A 15,186-nucleotide genomic window follows, 5' to 3' on the forward strand; every position below is an offset into this window, starting at 1 on the left:
TCTGTAGCTTACAATAAGGAAACCGAATTCAAGATTTCTACTTTTAAAAAAACTTTCGACTGGGCACGGTGGCTCACACCTGTAATCCCAGCACTTCGGGAGGTCGAGACAAGTGGATCACAAGATAAGGAATTCAAGACCATCCTGGCTATCATAGTGAAACCCTGCCTCTACTAAAAATACAAAAAATTAGCCAGACATGATGGCACAAGCCTGTAGTACCAGCTACTCGGGAGGCTGAGGTAGGAGAACTGCTTGAACCCAGGAGGCGGAGGTTACCGTGAGCCGAGATCACACCATTGCACTCCAGCCTGGGTAACAGAGCAAGATTCCATCTCAAAAAAAAAAAAAAAGTTTCAGGAAAAAAAATAGTAGTTTCTATCCAGCATATAAGACTTCAGACTGCTAATCTATAAAGTGAGATACAAAAAATCTGATTATTCAAATGATTGTTTCTATAGAGTTCTATTAGGATTTATTGAAAAAAGCAGTCTGAAAGCTATAAAGTCCTATGTAAGTGGAATTCATGATTGTAATGATCTGTCAGTTTTTCACTTGTGCTACTAATCTGAATGGCTTACAACATTTAACATTCGGTTTTGTGTTCTGTGATTAGAAAATGTGAAAATAAACCATAATTCTCAGCTATGTCATTTGAAATTTTACATATCAAAACTACTGCATGACTTGGCCTGGCACGGTGGCTCACTCCTATAATCCCAGCACTTTGGGAGGCCAAGGCAGGTTGATCACTTGAGGTCAGGAGTTCGAGACCAGGTGGCCTACATGGTGAAAATCCATCCTACTAAAAATACAAAAATTAGCCGGGCATGATGGCAGGCACCTGTAATCTCAGCTACTCAGGAGGCTGAGGCAGGTGAATCGCTTGAATCTGGGAGGTGGAGGTTGCAGCCAGCCAGATAGTACCACTGTACTCCAACCTGGGTGACAAAGCAAACTATCGGTGGGGGCGGGGGGAACTTTTATCCCATTTCAGCACCAATGTATAGAAAATCCTGGCAACAGAAACTTATTACTTCCACTCGCATTAAAACTAGTCAAATAACAGTATCATATTGGGTGTGGGAAATGGACCGGTACAAGTCCAGTCCCAGTTCCATAACTTACTCGCCATAAGACAAAACATTTATCCAAATAGTTCTGGTCCCCAGTCTCCTTCAGTATAAAAGAGAGCACTCATGACCTGCTCTGCCCAACCACAGGGCTGATGTGATCAGTTCTTAATATCATATTTACAATGTGCTTGCCACAAACATAGGGAATTAATATTTCACTATGCTTAAAAGATGAAAATACAGAATTGCTTTTATATTTAAATACTGTATATTAATAGTAACATTTTACAATTGAAACTCTAAAATACAAATATTCTGGACTATGTTACAGGTGAAAAATTAGAACAGGGAACCTTAGTACTGTAATATCCACAAGTCCAAGATTAGTTGAAAGTGATGACTCAATTCTCTTTCGAATGCGCTGATTGATAGCAAACAGGCAACATAATTTACAGACTTTACCAAAGATAAAAGTATCTACTTTGATTTTTTGAAAATACAGTTCAAATGGAGTATCAGCAGCTCACTAGACTTAAACTTTCAGAAAAACAAGAGGTGACAAAGCTGGAGTCTGAGAATAAACAATCTCCAATGTTTGGTACAAATCAGTTCCTCCTAAGGAAGAGGGAAAGTTATCAGCCTCCTGAGCCTAGAATTTAACTCCCAACAGACAGCACCAGCAGATCCAAGCAACACCTCCAAGACTAAGCAGCAGAAATTAAATGAAACATCTATCTATGAATCGGAAGATTTAATTTAAAACTAGAGACAAAGGAAGGTTATTAGCACCCATTGATCATTTTCTATATACCTGACACCTGTGTCAGAATAACCCCAGGAGACAAGATACTACCCCCACCTCCCAGCGTCCTGATGAGCCAACTGGGGAGCGAAGGTAATGAAATTTCCCCCAAGGTCACATGGCTAATAGGAAAATCTCAGACACGACCCAATTTTGCCTGTTAAGTCTGTGCACTCTCTATGACATTACTGCACCAAATGTTCTGGATACCCATTACGTTTTTCCAATTCTATAATAAAGTATGTCCCCAGAGTTTCATAATGGATGTCACGGTGGGCAAAATCTAGCTAAATGGTGAAATACCTCTATTTATTATTTGAAATTCAATGAAAACAGGAGGAAAGAGAGAAGAAAAGCAGTCCCTAGCACTGAAGGATGGAGGGCTAATCATTCAAGATCAAAACAACTCACACTATATAAGGAGAAAATAGTTTTCATTTGATTATATATCTACAAGGTTATACATTTTTAAATGTTCAGCTTAATAAGCTATAACCAGAACTTTCCAACAAAATAGTCTTATCTGCAATATAAAATGGTTTAGGTTTTCTCATAGAAACAGAAATGTAGGATTTTTCTTACCTCCCTTTTCATTGACTGACCCTATTCTTTTAAATTCAAATTAAGAGTAAGTAAATCCCTTTGCACAGGTGCCATCAAAAACACTATAAAGCAACATCAAAAGGCTGGGCACGGTGGCTTACGCCTGTAATCCCAGCACTTTGAGAGGACAAGGTACGCAGATCACCTGAGGCCAGCAGATCGCCACCAGCCTGGCCAACATGGGGAAATCCTGTCTCTACCAAAAATACAAAAATTATCCAGGCACGGTGGCGCATACCTGCAGTCCCAGGTACTCAGAAGGCTGTGGCATGAGAATTGCTTAAACCTGGGAGGCAGAGGTTGCAGTGAGCCGAGATCACACCACTGCCCTCCAGCCTGTGACAGAGCAAGACTGTCTCAAAAAAAAAAAAAAAAAAACTGAAAGCAAAACAATTTTTTAACATTAAACAGAAAATACTTCTTCACAACATTAAACAGAAAATACTTCTTCACAGCATTAAATCAAGTTCAATAACCAGCAAGTCTAGTGAACTACTGAAAAGTTTTACATAAATGCAAAACTACTCTGAAACACAAATCTTATTAGATGTAAAGAGAAAGAACAATCCTAGCCTGAAAAGTTATCTGAATTCCTCTTTAAGTTGTACATACATTTTTCTCTAAACAGAAAACAGCCCAAGTCCCCAGTCAAGAGAAACTGTCAACTTGCGATTGTCTCCATGAATAGAGAATGTCATAAATCATGAGTGGAATCAAGTACGTACATGTATTTGCACATGTGTATGCCAGATGTTCTGAAACTGACCCTTCATAATAAAACAGTAACTCAGAAGGAACAGGAAACTTGGCACCTTCCAGCTCTGATGCTCTGCTCCCAAAGCCATGGCCGTTCAGTTGGACACAAGACTGAGGCTGAGCTACCTTCCCTCTGCTTGCTGAGTATGAAACACTGGATGAGGGGGTGAGGGCAAGAGGCGAAGGCAAGGAGCAAGGCAGAGAAAAGCAATAAGGAAATTAATACCTGTGGTTTAAAAGACCTTCCAGTAGCTGTGACTATCTGAAAAAAGAATTTCAAATTCCCATGCCATCAGAGCTCTAGATGATTTATTCCAGACCACATCTGGGAGAAGCAATTATAAAAGTAAAAATGTACCCAGCATCCGAAGATTTAGACCCTATCCTTAAGGAGCTTGCGAGATGTAGCAAAAAGATACTGGAAAAGGTAACTAAAGATTCTCACTGAGAGAAATTAAGAGACGCCAAAGAGTGCAGTGCTAAGTATTTTCCTTCTTAATCCTTTTGGTGAGAAGGAAAAGGGTAAGCATGATTAAGGATAAGGATGCTTTATATAACCAAGAATGTCGATACAACCTATGTGACCAAACTTTGGTCAAGACAGCAGGTGGAATTTTTAATGCAGAGCCCAATGTTAACAACCTGGGAGAATATTTCGAACAACACGAACACTTACTAACATTTCCAAAACTGCACTTTTCACAATGATTGGGGTTTCTCTGACTCCTCCAAGAAAAGAGGTCAAATTCTTTTTTTTTCTCTTCTACCTCACAGTGTTTGGCCCATAGAAAGTGCTCAAAAATGGCTGAGGCCGATGAAAACCAAACACAGGCCGGGCACAGTAGTTCACGTCTGTAGTCCCAGCACTTTGGGAGGCCAAGGCGGGTGGATCACCTGAGGTCAGGAGTTCGAGACCAGCCTGATCAACATGGTGAAACCCTGTCTCTACCAAAAATAAAAAATGAACACGGGCGTGGTGGTGCATGCCTGTAATCCCAGCTACTCAGAAAGCTGAGACAGGAGAATCGCTTGAACCCAGGAGGCGGAGATTGCAGTGAGCCAAGATCACGCCACTGCACTCCAGCCTGGGCAACAAGAGCAAAACTCTGTCTCCAAAAAAAAAGATGAAAGAAAAAAAAAATCAAACATAATATTCTAACAGCAAGGATTTTTACTCATGCTTTTTATTTATCATTTGACATGAAAATATAAGCCTAACTATACACTATGTATAAATGACTTGGTTCTGTATGTGGGGCCTAGATTGGGGAACTAATACAACAAGTGAATTTTTCTTGGTAGCTAGGTCCTGGCATGGCTCAGCTCTTTTAAATCCATCTCTCGTTCTCCAACGTCCTTCTACCCTACCCTGCCCCACCAGCAAGGAGGACTTCTGCAATCCTCACTTCAATTAAAGCCTACTGGCTTACGGTCACAGTAATAAGCAAATATGGTTCAATTCTGTAATGTGATTAACAATGAAATGATTACAGTGTAGCAGTTTACAGTATAATAAAAAATAAGATTTTAATAGTGCAAGGTGATTTAATCAGAATTCTGGGAAATATGACTCAACCACCTTGACACAGAGGTCAGGGGAAAGGGGCAGGTCTACGTTTCAATGTCATCTCTGAAACTGCTCATATCTATGCTGGCTTCTATTTTCATTGCATAAAGCTAGCCAAGTGAGCTATGTTTTACGAGGACACGCAGTTTCAACTTCATATCATTCACAGCTAACAATCATGTAAAAATCTACAAAATAAACATTAAGGAAAATAAATTTCTTATTTGTCATTGAACACTGCTGAACACCTCCTATGAACTGCTTATCTGAAATAAGGTGAAGAAATATTGATTCTTTTCATCCAGATTGGTATATGTGTAAATAACACCTGAGTTAAATATTACCATGTTTCCAATGTACAAAAAGCATAAAAGATAAGCTAACTACCCAACAGTCAAGACTTAATGAACACTGTCACAAACATTATTTACACAAGAATGTATGTTATGTGCTTCTTCCTACTCTCCTGATAAGTACGAGTCTTTCCCAAGATTCCCTTTTCAATGTCATTTTAGGACACAAAATGTCCTTAAATGTTTTAGTTAACAGTAGAAGATCAGAATAATTATACTTGATTAGTCCTCAAATTTAAATACTAATTTTCTTTTCTTCTGCATCAAGCTTAAGACACAATTTACTTATAAGGTAGACATTTATGCATTTAAAAGAATAAGGTCATTTGATGGTTTAAAAACCTCTTCCAATACCTCTTACCTGAAAGACTGATCCATTCCTAGTCTGTTCTTCTCTTTAGCGGAGTTCACATTGTGTCCCAGCAATAAAGCTTCTAGGTTAGAATGAGGATAAAATGTGTGGTTTTTCTTACCTTTATTTACGTAGCTAATGTGTATACAAGAACATTCTTTTTATTCCTTTTTAGACAGAGTCTCACTCTGTCACCCAGGCTAGAGGGCAGTGGTGCGATCTCGGCTCACTGCAACCTCCGCCTCCCAGGTTCAAGTGATTCTCCTGCCTCAGCCTCCCATGTAGCTGAGATATAAGCACCCACCACCACACCAGCTACTTCTGTATTTTTAGTAGAGTCAAGGTTTCACCATGTTAGCCAAGCTGGTCTCAAACTCCTGACCTCTGGTGATCCACCTGCCTTGGCCTCCCAAATTGCTGGGATTACAGGTGTGAGCCACTGAGCCAGGCCCAAGAACATTCTTTTTTTTGTTTTTCTTTTGGAGACAAAGTCTCACTCTGTTGGCCAGGCTGGAGGGCAGTGGAGCGATCTCGGCTCACTGCAACCTCCGCCTCCTGGATTCAAGCGATTATCCTGCCTCAGCCTCCCAAGCAGCTGGGATTACAGGCACCCACCACCACACCCAGCTAATTTTTTGTATTTTTAGTAGAGATGGGGTTTCATCACATTGGCCAGGGTAGTCTAGAACTCCTGACCTGAAGTGATCCGCTCAGCTTGGCCTCCCAAAGTGCTGGGATTACAGGCATGAGCCACCACGCCCAGCCCCCAAGAATATTCTTAATTTAGATATGGGCCTGCTAGCAAGACTTAAATGCAGTTCATTTTTAAATAAATACATTTTTATTACTCTTCGGTATGGAGCTTAAAGTCTAAGGAAAACCTACGAGCTTGTCAAGCCTCCCCTTCTGCTCCACACAACCTCGGTGAAATCTGAAATCAGTTCAATTTCAGGGCAAAGTCCACTCCCCAGAGGTGCGGCCTCCTTGCAACCTCTTTGCCCTTCCCAGCTAGTCTGAGAAACTCAGGACCTGCACTTCATCTTCTTTCACTGCTCAAAAAGATTCTGATCAATGCCAATCCAAAAGTAAACATGTTTCCTCATCAGAAACTTTAAGTGACCTTAAGACTATCTTTACTTAATTTTACAATTTCATTCTAGGTTAGAATGAAAAAATGTGTAACCAGTGTGCAGACAAGAACATTCTTAATTTAGACAGGGGCCTGCTAGCAAGATTTAAACGCAGTTTATCTTTGAACAAATACATTTTTATTACTTTACAATATACAGCTTGAAGTCTAAACTTTAATGAACAAAGTTATTTTGTAATCAAGATTTATATGCAAATACGTACTTCTAAAGTACTTGAAAGCTATTTACTTAAGTGAAGCACTTCCAAGTTCGACCTTGTTCACACTCTAAATTTGTTGAGAAAACCCACCCTTTCTTCCTTGATTGTGTAACATTTATATATGAGAGCAATCACAAGTTGCCAATCTGCTTCTAGTGTAGGAAAAGGAAGTTTTATCTTATGTATCCACAAGGCAAAGAGCCACCAAATTTGTCAGCTCCAAAATGGAAGTCTCTTTTACCATTTCTAAGGCCAAGTGAATGTCATGATTAATGTTATCATGGAAAACTGTCCCATATCCAAGAGTAATTTCAAAGATCACTGAGGGATTTTTCTCTAAGAAAATAAATAAATAACCATCATCAGGGCAATCATCTACAGAACTTGGTTTAGAAATAAATTTTTAGGCCGGACTTTTAGGCCAGACACAGCGGCTCACGCTTGTAATCCCAGCACTTTGGGAGGCTGAGGTAGGCAATCACTTGAGGTCAGGAATTCGAGACCAACTTGGCCAACGTGGCGAAACCCTGTCTCTACTAAAAATACAAAAATTAGCCAGGCGTGGTGGCGCACACCTGTAATCCCAGCTACTCAGGAGGCTGAGGCAGGAGAATCACTTGAACCTGGGAGGTGGGGGCTGCAGTGAGCTGAGATTGCACCACTGCACTCCAAGCTGGGCCACAGAGTGAGACTCCATCTCGAAAAATAAAAATAGAAAAAAAAGAAAGAAATTTTTAGGCTGGGGGCAGTGGCTCATGCCTCTAATCCTAGCACTCTGGGAGGCTGAAGTGGGAGGATTTGCTTGAGCCCAGCAGTTCAAATCCAGCCTGGGCAACATGGCAAAACCTTGTCTCTACAAAAAATACAAAAATTAGCCAGGCATGATGGCACATGCCTGTAGTCCCAGATACTCAGGAGGCCGAGGCGGGAGGATAGCTTGAGCCTGGGACGTGAAGGCTGCAGTAAGCTATGATCATGTTACTGTATTCCCGCCTGGGTGACAGAGCAATATCCTGTCTCAAAAAATAAAATAAAATAAAAAGTCAGAAGAAAAAATTACAAGCCAAACTCAACTCCTGGTTATACTGGACCATCCTAAACCAGGTATAGAGACTCCCTGGTCAAAGTAGGCTTTGCAGGGCCAGATTTCAAGCTAGCTGAGTTCATACCATCCCATCTAGTCCTTCATTTCCTGTGGGGTGGGATCACTCATCCTCTTTCTCAGGAGGCCACAGTCACCAATGTACCCGTTGCTAAGTGGTCACCTCCCTCCGGGGCCTGCCTTCCTCCAGAGAAAATCTGAGGCCGTTTTTAAGTGCCCCTAAGCACACAGATACTGAACTCCAATTTCATCCTTATGGCTCAAATATGGTTCTATCACTTACTCTCACGCTCTAAGCTTGGGGAATAAAAGGGACTCAGGCTCTGATGGAGAACACACCTCCTTCAGTGAGGCCTTTCAGGGTATATTCAAGCTTTCACAACACAGAGAAAGAACTCAACTTTGAGAAATCAGGAAGACGTGTTCCCCCACCCACCCCCATAATAAATACTTTGCTGAGTAGCAGTATTGGAAATTAATCCAGGAAATTTTTCAACTACATATACGTACATTTGTCTGGACATCAAAACAATACTCATCATCAAGTCCGTATGAAACCACAATAATGACTATAAAAAGAAGAATCTGGCAAAATGATACTACAAATAGATTACTGAAAATAAATGGAGTGTGAGCCTACTTTGTATAATCACAGAATAACAGATCTGAAAAACATTCAGTCTTTGGGATTTAAAACTTTCTGCTCTGATTTCAAAGGATGTTGTTCCTAATAGTATATACCAGGCCCAATGGCTTCTCATCAACAAATGCAATTAGTTTTGCAACAGTCTCTAACCCAGGATATGGAAGTTCTTGTAACGAATTTGAAAAGATTCTAATTTAGAATTTGGGGAATTTTTTTTTTTTTTTAAGATGGAGTTTTGCCTTGTCGACCAGGCTGGAGTGCACTGGAATGATCTCGGCTCACTGCAACCTCCACCTCCCGGGTTCAAGCGATTCTCCTGCCTCAGCTTCCCAAGTAGCTGAGATTACAGGTGCACGCCACCACACCTGGCTATTTTTTGTATCTTTAGTAGAGACGGGGTTTCACCATGTTGCCCAGGCTGGTCTCGAACCCCTGACCTCCCGATCCACCCGCCTTGGCCTCCCAAAGTGCTGGGATTAGAGGCGTGAGCCACCGCACCCAGTTGGAAAAATTTTTTTAAATCTTCTACCACAGTCACATATAGTTCTGAAGCTACGATTTAGAAGTGTTAAAAATTCTGTTTTGAGAAAGTCAACAGATTTATCAACATTAAAGAAATTTGTGTATGTCAAAACCACTGTAAATATATAAAGCAAAGATAAAATCGGAAAAGTATCTGCAATATGAATGGCAAAGATTTACTATCAATCCATAAAAGGCTCTTATGAATTAATGGAAAAATACTAATATCCCAGGAAAAAATTCTGGCACTACATCAAATTTCAAAATGGAAAACAACTAGATTTCTTTGGTGTTCAAATCATCTGTAATCAAAGAAATTGAAGTTTAAATAGAGAGAAAGCACTGTTCACCTATAAAGCTGGGAAGAATTTTTTTTTTTTCCTTTTAAGGATGATTCTCCATGTTGACAAGAATATGGTAACACCAGTATTCTCACAGAGAGCTAGTGGGAATATAATTTGGTTAAACATTTTTTGGAAAGCAAATGGTCAATATGTATGAGGAGATCTTCCAACCATCAACTGTATTTCAAGGACACTAAGGATATTAACCCTGCACATAAAGTTTTAAAAAGGCATTTGTTGCAAAAGTATATTTAGTAATACTAAGTGGAAATAAATGAAAACCAGTCTGATACATCTATGTAACGTAATATTAAGTAGCCACTAAGATTTCTGAAGATTTCATGACATGGAAAATTTTTCATGATACATTAAGCAGAAAAAAACCTCCATGCAATAGTATATTTAGATAAACTATATAACTATAAAAAATATTTTCTATATATTAACAAGTATTTCCTTAAATATTAAATATTAACTGTGATTATCTTTGCTGAAATTGCTTAACTCACTTTTCTCAATCTACCTATTTTTATACAGCAAGCATGGATTACTTTTGAAATCAAAACAAACAGGGTTAACAGAACAGGGCTATTAAGTAACAGGCTTTTTAAATGCTTGAGTGTAGTAACAGCAGGTTAGTTTCCAAAAAAATATAAGATATTTATCTTTAATTTTATAATCCTATTATACTCCACAATGTAACCCTGACTTATTGACATAATTAAAAGGTCTTGTTCCAAGCATGATTTTCTTTCCACCAAGCAGATCTACCAAGAACTATTTTCTCTTCATAAACCTGATTTTAAAAAGAACAGGTGAAAAAAGGTGGTGCAAGTTACATAAATAACTACATATTATTTTAAACTAAATTCCACTTCTAAGGTTTTTTAGCTTTGGTTTTAAGGATAAGCATGTAGTTCTAATCTTTTCTTTGTATAGCTTTCCTAATGGAATATATTGCTTATGAAAAAAAAATCTGTAACAGCACTTTCTTCACTGTAAAGCACTGTCCTAACAGGACATCATCATTTTAATTTAAATTGTCCATCATTTCCTGCCCTAATCATCCCTGAAAAAGAAATTTGTCTACAGAATTGCAATTCCGTTTACGCAATTCCTTTTAAAGTTATCCATGCACTGTCATGTTGTATACAGCCTCCTTAAAGAGGTCACTGGTTCCCAGGATGCAGTGACTCTCTTTTTTAATCCCCTCCCTCCTGCATTGCCTCCCTTCCTCCTGAAATCCACTGGTAACATCCCCACTCCCACCCTCCAGCCCCAGCGCTGTGATTTAGTGATGACTGATTTCCGATCACCTGCACCTGGCAAAACTTAAAAGCTTTCACGCACCGTTTTGCCTAAGACTTTGGTTTCATTGAAACAAACAAAACACACTGGATTTCCTTTCTTAGAACACTGACTACTTCAAATAAACAGTATTTAACAGAGTATGTGTAACTACGCAGGCTAAATGAAGAATTAACCTCTTCCTTCCTAGTCCCTAATTACTCCAAGTCAAAATCAACAAACAACTTGGTAGAAAGGAGTACGTCTTCAAAAAAGAACAAAAACGTTCCTCAGTAAACACCTAAGTCTACTAAGCACTACAGAGTAGTCAATAAGGTCACCTTAATTAAGAGCAGATTTTTCTAGAGCGTGAAAAAGGGCAAACAAGCTGCACAAAGTAGCGAGGTGCCGCGAAGGGTCTTTGGGACCTGCAGCAACCCTATTCCACCCCCTTTCTCGGCCCCGCTTGCTTCTGCTGAGAAGGGGCCCAGCGAGAAGGCTGGGACCGCCGGGCCCGGGTGGGCGGCGTAAGGAGTCCACAGTCAAGCCCCTCGGTCACTTTCAAGGTGACAGCGACGAGATCCGCATCCGTCCCTTCCGCAGGCTCTGCGCTGGCCCACGTGAGACCCGCCTCCGCTCCGCCGGCGCTGCAGCCCCCTTTACCCCCAGCTTCGGCCCCCAGGCCCCTGGAACGCCCCCTCCCCTCCCCGAGGACCGGTCCCGTCACCCTGGGCGGCGCGCTCGCCTGTCCCCTCTCCACCCCTGCCGCGGGGCAGGGGGAACAGACTCCAGCGCGCACTTACCCGCAGCTCTTTCAAGCACTCCGGCAGCAGAGACGCAGACGCGGGGAGCGCGGGCGCCCTTTGGACCACTGGCGGGGTCGCCGCGAACCCGCCCCGGAGGTCTCGGGGGCGGCGTCTGCACCTGGGGGCGCGCGGCGCGGTACGGCACCACCCCACGCCGGCGGCGGCGGCTACGAGGCGGGACCCGGAGCCCCGGCCTCCCCGCCTCCCCGCGTCCGGGGCCGCCAGGGGGTGGAGCAGGGCGGGGAGTTCGGGAAACTTGTAAATAGCCGAACTCGGGCCTCCCGCCCCAACCCGGGGCGGCTCCTTCCGAAGGCTCCCCTCCTGCGGCTCGCTGCGGGAGACCAAGGCCAGCCGCCGTCCCAGGGGGCGGCCCTCGGGGAACCTGAATGACGTGCGAGGCCGTACCTCGGGGCGCTGGACTCCGCTCGGCCGCTCCCGGGTCCCAATCCCGACGCTCCGCGCGCTCCCGGGCTAAGTGCGAACGCGCCCCACGCCCCGCGGCGCCCGCCCGGGACAGCGCTGCACCTGTTGCCACGTGCGACGCGGGGCTCCGCGGCTGCCACTGCCGCCTGCGCACCTGGCTGCACCGCGCGTCCCGGGACCACACTCGTCCCCGCAGGAGTCCGGGGCTCCGCAGCACCCAGCGCTGGGGGCCCAGGCCGGGCCGCGGTAGGTGGGGGTCTGCCTCCTGCTTGCCTCTGGCCACCTGCACGCCGAGGGGCCTCGCACCGCGGGGCGTATAGAAGGTGGGACGGTTGCAGAATTATCAGGGCGGAAGCTTGCAAGGAAGGAGTCGTGATTGTCTTTTAGAAGGGCTGATTCGCAGTCTGTATTATCTTCATGCTTCTAGCAAGTTTACTAGCAAGTGTGTATTAAAGGTTAAAGAAAGTAGCTTTCCAGCTGTTAGAGCTTGAGATACAACGTGGAAAGGAGTCTAGAACCCCAGGGAGAAAAACTAGGCTCGACCTACTTTTCTCTAAACACACAAACATAGTCCTTGCTCTTTGCTAAACTGAGCAAATTTCATCCACAGCTGTCTTTTAGGTCCTTAAAATATTTTCTTCTATGAAGCCTATTTTTAATAGAAAACTTGTCCAAAGATGCTATTCTGCCTGTGAGAGATGTCACATTACTGAACCATGAAATGTCAGACAACCTGAGAACAAAATTTTAATATTTCCTTTTTAATTACCTGGATTGTGGTTTGCTAAAAGCTTTTAAAGAGAAGTGAACTCTTCTGGAAAATAGACGTAAGGACGCTGTATTTCACAGTTTTCTATACCATGAATATTAGAATAACTGACAGATGTCTTGCCATTGATAGTTGTAAAGACTTTTCATATGTACAATGATCCATTATTTCCTGACTACAAAACCCAGGGGTACAGAGGTCAGATTATTTCCATTATTCAAATGAGGAATTGAAGCTCAGAAAGGTCAAGTGACTAGCGCGAGGTCACACAGCCAGTGAGGGCAAGTGCAAACCCAACCAGCCTAACTCCTAATCTTCTTTTTTAATTCCATCACATAATGATACCTCTCATTTGCTTCAGAAATCCCTGTTGTAAAGACAGATGCAACTAACATGATCTGTGTTGTTAGGAAAGGCATGTGATTAATTTTAAATAGATATAGTATTTAACACCACCAGATGATTCTCCCTATGAAAAAGCACACAAAAACAAAACAAAACGCTGACATAGTTTCTGCAAGTCACGAGGCAGTTATGCTAATTAGCAACAAGCCTCCATCCCTAAGCAGAATAGTTCTTGTGTTAAACATATCATTTAATCTTTATAACCCTGATGTGACCTAGATGATTTGGTCTAAACCCCACAATCCTATTGTGTGGCTTAGTTATATCTATAAATATAGAACCTGTTTTACTTCATTTTTGTACCAGGTGGTTTGAAGGGGGAAAAATACTATGCTCTGCTAAGTAATTAGAGCTACTTATGCAGGCATTGGGGAATCTGAAACTTAGCTTCTAATTGTCTCCACATAAAAACAGAAGTTAACTTCTAGGGACATCTTCAGGGACTCCTCAAGGCAAATATTCATGAAATGGGGCCTATTGGCTTTTCTTTTCATCTTAGTTCTGGGCATGTTGCCATGTTCCTGATCTCTGAACTCTGATGCTGACCTGCTACAGACTCCAGGAGCAATATTAAGGATAAAATAATAACTCACATAACTTTGTGGCTCTTTATCCTAAAAAAAAAAAAAAAAAAAATTGGCTCAATTTTTTTTCCTCCATGAGGAAATGCAAATTGCAACTGTATTGGGAAACCATTTTTTCACTTATCAGATTGTCAAAGATTAGAAAGTTTGATAATCACAGTGTTGGTTAAAAGTATAGACAAGCAGTCATAATGAAAATGTAAATGTAAATTATAATGACCTCCATAGGGGGAAGGTCAGGATACCTAACAATATTGCAGATATACATATAAGAGTTCATCTTGGCCCTGCGTGGTGGCACGGTGACTCATGCCTGCAATCCCAGCACTTGGGGAGGCCGAGGCGGGCAGATCACATGAGGTCAGGAGTTTGAGACCAGCCTGGCCAACATGGTGAAACCCTGTCTCAACTAAAAATACAAAAATTAGCCAGGCGTGATAGCAGGCGCCTGTAATCCCAGCTACTTGGGAGGCTGAGGCAGGAGAATCCCTTGAACCTGGGAAGCGAAGTTTGCAATGAGCCGAGATTGTGACACTGCACTCCAGCCTGGGCAACACAGCACGACTGTGTCTCAAAAAAAAAAAAGAGTTTATCTTACAACACACAGGAGAAATGGTATGTATCTACAACCTTGTTTATTTCAGCATTGTTTATAATAAGATATTTTTCAAATACAAATATTCTTTAGTAAAGGACTGGCAAATCATGATACAGGCATAAAATGAAATCCTATGAAAGCTTTTAAAAAGAATGAGAAAGCTCTTTGTACTTCTATGAGATGATCTTCAGTATATATCATGTGCATTTTTTAACACAAAACAATTACCTAATAGTATGCTACAATTTCTACTAAAAAGGAGGAAATGATAACAAACTTGTAGGGATACATATATAGATATGTTTGTATAAGCATAAAGTAAGCATAAGCCACCAGGCATGGTGGCTTGCACCTTTAATCCTAGCCTTTGGGAAGTCTAAGGGGGAGGATCACTTGAACCCAAGAGTTTGAGACCAGCCTGGGCAACTTAGACCCTGTCTCGATAAAAAATACAAAAATTAGCTGGGCATGGTGGCATGTGCTTATAGTCCCAGCTACTCTGGAGGCTGAGGTGGGAGGATGGCTTGAGTCCAAGAGGTTGAGGCCATCGTGAGCCGTGATTGTGCCACTGTGTTGCAAGCTGGTGACAGAGCAAGACCCGGTGTCAAAAGAAAACAAAACAAAAACCCATCAAATATCTGGAGAGATATACCAGAAGCAGATAATATTGGTTGTGTCTTGAGATGGGAGTTGGATAGTTAAAGGGCAGCATTGGAAGAGAAATTTGTTACTAAATACAATTTTGTACTTTTTTTGGATTTTGAGCCGTGTAAATAACAGAACCCATTCTAGTATTTTAAAATGTTTTACCACATGAAGTTTTGCCATCAGGAATGACTAA

At 41.9% G+C, this 15,186-nt stretch overlaps 1 protein-coding gene across 4 annotated transcripts in view; it reads right to left on the reverse strand.

The window, feature by feature from the left end:
* MTUS1 (microtubule associated scaffold protein 1) overlaps positions 1-12,056 on the reverse strand; it is a 160,882-nt gene extending 148,826 nt beyond the window's left edge. The window contains exon 1 of one of the 4 annotated variants that reach the window (XM_063726301.1): positions 11,972-12,056. The gene's annotated coding sequence lies outside the window, so the exon portion shown is untranslated. 4 annotated transcript variants of the gene reach the window in all.
* Positions 12,057-15,186: the final 3,130 nt, after the last annotated feature.

Source organism: Pongo abelii, chromosome 7, assembly GCF_028885655.2.
Source record: "Pongo abelii isolate AG06213 chromosome 7, NHGRI_mPonAbe1-v2.0_pri, whole genome shotgun sequence".
Lineage (NCBI taxonomy): Eukaryota > Metazoa > Chordata > Mammalia > Primates > Hominidae > Pongo > Pongo abelii.